Here is a 6,324-nt window from a genome sequence, read left to right as displayed (position 1 = left end):
AGTATAAATGGTGGAGATGGAGTATATGTAATCTGGGTATACCCCCCCCCCCCTTTTAAATTTTGTTTTTTTACGGAATCCTATATTTCAGACCATGAAGAATCCGATTCTGGAAAATATTTTTCAAAAATTTTTTTTTTCAGAATCGGAATCTCCATAGCCTAAAACGTGGGATTCCGTAAAAAAAATTAATAAATAAGGGGGGGGGGAGGTTCAGATTACATATAGTCCATCTCTACCGTATAAATATATACAGAATCCTATGTATATACAAAGTACTATGGTTATAGATGTTGAATGCTCGTGTGCTAGCTGTTGGCACTGTACACATATATACGTTTATCTGTTCGTCGCAGCAGCACACGTGTGTATTTTAAAAAAATCGGGTTATCATGGTGTGTATGTGCTATGAATTCTGTTGCAAGAGGATTCGGCAATGTTAAAGAGCAACCTTTCAGTATTAAAGACAGACATACCCAACCGAAATATTCTACCTGATTTCTGTTCAAACTGGCCTCTTACACTTACTTTACAATGTCATTCTAAAAATAAACAATCACATCACCGAAATTTCGAATACACAAGATAATGCACAATTGGTTGAAAACAATGTGAATAAATAAATATTAGATTTGACAGAGTAATCTCAATGCTAAAAGTGACGTCTCTTGTATGAGAACAGAATGAGCTCGCCTGCGGTGCGAATCTGAAATAGCACCATTTGTTGATCTATTGCAGGCATATTCAACTTTTTTCGAGAAGCGGGCCGCACGAGACATGGCTCATCAACAGGCGGGCCACACTACAAAAAAATCAAGGTAATTTTTCGTTAGGCGTGCCATTCGTGGGCAGCAGGTTGCCCATGAATTGATATGCAACGTGTAGTAGTCGAGCATACAAGCACTTCATGAAACTTGATCTCATAGACATGAAAATAAGGAAAGACAGTACGGAGTGTGAAAAACTACGTCGTAGTAGGGGGACACGGAAAGACAGAGCAAGAGAAAGATAGAGAAGAGAACATGGAGGAAAAATAAAAGGGTTTGAAAGAATAAGAAAAGAATAAAATATTTTCTGGAAACTAGATTTAGTGCGTTTAAACTAAGAAAGGAAGTAGATAATGAAAAATAAAAACGAAGGGATAAGATGTGACAAGGAACAAAACTGAAACAGACGAAGTAGAAATATGAATATGAAGGGAAACATTTTCTACAAGTCATAATATCTAAAATATATTAATGATACTTACATTGCAATATGAAATAATGAGAGGTGTATTGAGGTAGTAAGGTTTGAAATTGATAGATTACCAGGATTTTCAAGTACTTCTTGCAAACTATCTCTTATTTTTATCCAGGTTGATGACTAATCTCTCACCTACAACAGTTAATTAGTTGTTACCAATATACAATGGCACAAACGAATGTGAAATTTACACGGCTTGTAACTGAGCGTGAAGCAAAAAATTACCTCTTACAATAGAGAGCGCTATCAAGTTCCTGGATACTGTGATACATGTCTGGACTGATCTTATAGATTTCTTATTAAAAACGTTCTAACTCTGTCCATCTCGTCCTACTTTCGGTTATAATATGTCGCCTTTCTTACCGCTGTTTAATCTCAAGTCGGTGAACTCTGAACAAACAGGCCTACGATCAGAGTTGATTGCCAATCCAGATTGGCGACTTAATTTCAGTTTTTCGCAATAAAACTACCCATTTTACTTTTTTATAATTTTTCTTTAAACCCACAATAGCGACAGAGTATATGTGATCACTTGACCTCCTACTAATAACAAAGAAATGACACTCAAATTGCACCCCACTGTCTTAAAAAAGAAAGGGTACATTGAAGAATGATAGCTTCCTAGTCAGTTTAATAACTGCACTTTCATTTCGTCAGTTAACAGTTACTTTCTTTGTGTCTGATGGCCAGCAAAGATTTTTTCCCTCTATTAACCGTTATGCACACAGTTAAGGTATTGAGTACTTTTGATCTCTTACCAAGAAAAACTAAAGTGGATGAATTGTATATTTGAAAAGCATTTAATTTATTTTGAGTATTCTTTCCGTTTGTGATCACTGACTGGAAGTAATTGAAACTGAAAAATTTCGTAAGCAGCCGACTTTTAACGCGCCGAGGTCGACTTCGCTTTTTCATCCTTTCGGGATCGATAAATTAGGTACCAGTTGCGTACTGGAGTCGATCTAATCGACTGGCCCCCTCCCCTAAAATTTCGGGCTTTGTGCCTAGAGTAGAAAAGAATGATATGAGAATATGAACGTAACTTGATTTAACTGTCGCAATGTGCGAATGATTTATAATAAGACTGATTGCATATGAAAGACGACTTATGAAATGAAAATGAATATCCAAATATTTATGATATAGTAGTGAAATATGAAATCGAAAATATTTAATTCGTAGGGTAAAACAGAGAAAATGTATTAAGTTCACGAAAATAATCGAAAAGTGTCCGAATTACTTTCACTTTGTGATCGTAAACCGAAAGAATTCCCAATTTTGTCATTTCTGAATTTTCTGTAAATGACTTGTCAAGCATTAGACGAAAATATTCTTCATTTGTTTAAAATTATTATTGCTTCAGCATAATTATTATTGATATAATTTGTCCTCCTAACTTTTAACAAGATAAATGTGCTGGTCACTATCCCTTTTTCCTCAAAAATGGGATGACGAATGTATGAGAAGAGTCGTTCCTTTTCAATTCCTTATCCATTTTACTGTTAAAAGTTTAAAAAGAAAGCAATGGTTAAAAAAAAAAGGACAATAACATTAGAAAGTTCTGTTTGTTTTAGTCATTTACTTTGTCAGCTTATGTGGATGACAGAGAGAGGGGGCATTAAAGAATGATTCTCAGTAGCTTGTAGCATACTAGTAGATTCTTTATATTTGGTTGGTTTGATCATCTATGTCAGCTGATAGGAGATAGTACCTGATGTGACACATGACTGCATTTAGTTCTCTCATCTGTCAGTAACAGACTCTTTATCTATCATTAGCTTGTCTTTTTATAAGGTGTGTTTAGTTTGTTGGTCATTGTGATATATTTGAGAATTAGTGAAGGTGAGTGGTTCAGTGGTTAGGGCATTCAGCTCACGATCGTAAGGTCGTGAGTTCAATTCCTGGCGACATGTTGTGTCCTTGAGCCAGATACTTGATTTCACGTTGCTCCAGTCCACTCAGCTGGTAAAAATGAGTAGTGTCTGTATTTCAAAGGGCCAACCTTGTCACGCTCTGTGTCAAGCTGAATTTCCCTGAGTACTACGATAAGGGTACACATGTCTGTGGAGTGCTCAGCCACTTCCACGTTAATTTCACGAGTAAGCAGTTCCGTTGATTGTATCAACTGGGACCCTCGTCATCGTAACCTACGGAGTGCTCCTTTTATTTGAGAATTAGGTAAGAAGTTGTGTTAGTAGATGAGAATAAGCACACAATAAATGTTATCCTGGGACAAATGGCAAAATTGGCAGGATTTGAACTCAGAATGAAAGAAACACTGCAAGAATTTTATCTGATACTCTCACAATTCTGCCAGTTCATTGTCCTGTATTTCTTTTTACACATAATAAAGAATTTCAAGTAAAAGTTTTACAACACTAAAGCATCTATAATCTCTGCTTAATTTATCACAAGAAGTGATGTCATTAATATCATCTTCATGATGGTTAATTATAACAGTCATGTCAGGAAAGACAAGTATGGTACACTGATAAATATGGAGACCTTGAAACATGGCACAAATAATTTCTGCATTTTTCTAATGCAAATTATCTTAGAACTTACACTACAAACTTAAAGAAGTTAGTCAACCATCTGCATGTCATGTGGATGGTTATGAAGCAGAGATTACTTTTTCCCTAACCAGAGAAAGAGAATATATGTTAGTGTTTAGCAGTTCAGAAGGAAGGTATGGAAGTTAAAAGATAACTCTGTTAGATATAACTCCCAGTTAGTAAAATATGATGTCTATTTAAATGGAGAGGGATAAGAAGAGAACTATGTTATGAATTTCTGAGGAACAACCTAGATACCTCATACCAGAAATACACCGCTGTCATGAACAATGACTTTGAGCAGATTTTCATACATTCTCTGTGTTGTTTAGACCAATTAACATGTCCCATGGGGACAATAACTTACTATCATTCAATAACAAAGACTACCACTAAACATACTAAAGAGTCTTGTATCTTATTCTTTCTAATTATGAATACACACAGCTACAAAAAGTTACAAAAGCTTGCACTCAGCAATCTCATTTATATAACTAAATCACATATTAGGGACTAAAATTCTTATTTATAGTCAGTCAAATCTTTGACTGCCAGTTTCACTGGTAAGATTGATGTAAGGTTGATTTTATAGCTTAAATAGTTTAAGTCAATGTTTGTAGGTAAACTGGGTATGGAGAAAATTCAAGGGGTTGTAGTTTTGAGAAGGAAGGTTTGATAAGAGTACAAGATCTGGGCTTAAAACACAATGATGGTAATGAGGAGAGATATGGGGAAAGATTATGAAGAAGCTGGTCTAGTTTAACTCAGCATGAGCAAATCTACAGAGTAAATTAAAACAAAATAGTGCAGAGGACCAAATTTGTGCGCTGGGTATAACTTTAAAGTTCATGTAAGAGCAACATTGTTGTACTGCTTACATGTATAAGAATGCTGCTGTACATACTTACAAGAGCAGTTGACTGTTTGACAATGATTTGATTTCACGAGTAAGCTGTTCCGTTGAGCTCACAGATGAGTGGTTTGTTTTCTTTGTCTCATAAATTGCAATTATAATGGCCTATTTCTTGCGGAAAAACCCCTAATAGATGGGATGCCTTTGCACTTAGGTTTGCTCATGCAGGGTTAAACTAGACAAGCTTCTTCATAATCTTTCCCCATATCTCTCCTCTTTACTATCATTGTGTTTCAAGCCCAGATCTTGTACTCTTCAAATCTTCCCTCTCAAAACTACAACCTCTTGAATTTTCTCCATACCCAGTTTACCTACAAGCATTGACTTAACTATTCAAGCTATAACACCAACCCCACATCAATCAGTGAAAGTGGAATGTGAAACTGGCTCTCAAAGATTGTAGGCACTAACCTTTCCACCACCCACTAACTTATAAAAGCAGAGCAAATTGCAATGCAATCTATTTATAAAAACCAGAATGTCAGTGGACAGAAGTCTGTCAGAAACAACACTGGTACACTTATTTTCAGTGAAAAGAAGAAAGGAAATGCGGGTTTGTGAATGGCGAGTATGAGTTGGATAATGAGGGACTACAGAATGTGCATTCAACAAAGACCCACCTTTCAAAGTTAGTTTCATAATGGTAATTTTATTTAATAAAGAGAATGCAAGGATAGTTGCTGGGATGTTGAAATCATCAAGATACATTGCTACTCTACTAGATACAGACTTAGTTAATCAAAATAGTGCAGAGGCCCAAATCTGTGTGCTGGGTATAACTTTAAACTGCATCTGGTTCAGGGTGTAGAGTCCCATACTCTGTAGTTTGCTGTGTGTGCTTAGAAAACTAGGAATGTCATGACTTGTGTTAATAATCACAAAGGTAATGTAAATAAGGCTAAGGTTGACAATAAATTTAGCATGGAAAAAAAATCCAAATGCAAGAGAGTACAAGGGGCTACTTAAGAAGTGGGTTATGTAACAAAAAGAAAGGGAAAAGTATGAGTTCAATTCTGTATACTAACAAAAGTAAAGAAAAAATATAGAGGTATTCTGGCAAGTTAAGATAGGACTGGATAGCTGAAGCTGCTCCAGATGTACAAGACTAACTCCTAGTAGCTGACTCATAAAATGATCATCTGGTTTGTTTAAAATATGCAATGGGATTAGAGATAGACAGTCAGTATAGAATAAAGAAAATTAAAACACTGATTATAACAAATAGAGAAATTCATTTATTATAAAATAATTTGCTATTTGTAGAAAATATTTTACTGCAGAAGATGTACCCGGTGCAAGCTATGGACACATAAGAGGTGCAGCAACATCAAAGGCAGGTTAACTAGGAAGTTAGTTTTTGTTTGTGGCAGATGTTCAGGTGCAATAAAGACTGTAAACAAACAGGAAACAACTTCTATCTCATTCCAGGGTGAAAAACTAGAGGTAGTCGATAGCTTCCGCTATCTGGGCGACCAAGTTAGTAGTGGGGGTGGGTGCGCTGAAAGTGTAGCTGCTAGAATAAGAATAGCCTGGGCAAAGTTTAGAGAGCTCTTACCCCTGCTGGCGACAAAGGGACTCTCACTCAGAGTAAAAGGCAGACTGTATGACGCA

The 6,324-nt window shown here is 35.9% G+C and overlaps 1 protein-coding gene across 1 annotated transcript in view; it reads right to left on the bottom strand.

The window, feature by feature from the left end:
• LOC106883883 (zinc finger protein OZF-like) overlaps window positions 1–1,994 on the bottom strand; it is a 6,322-nt gene extending 4,328 nt beyond the window's left edge. The window contains exon 1 of the mRNA XM_014935022.2: window positions 1,250–1,994. The gene's annotated coding sequence lies outside the window, so the exon portion shown is untranslated. The remainder of the gene's footprint in view (window positions 1–1,249) is intronic.
• Window positions 1,995–6,324: the final 4,330 nt, after the last annotated feature.

The sequence above is a fragment of the Octopus bimaculoides genome, chromosome 1 (assembly GCF_001194135.2).
Source record: "Octopus bimaculoides isolate UCB-OBI-ISO-001 chromosome 1, ASM119413v2, whole genome shotgun sequence".
Lineage (NCBI taxonomy): Eukaryota > Metazoa > Mollusca > Cephalopoda > Octopoda > Octopodidae > Octopus > Octopus bimaculoides.
The sequence above is the reverse complement of the archived record's forward strand: the minus strand, read 5'-3'. Positions and strand labels throughout refer to the sequence as shown.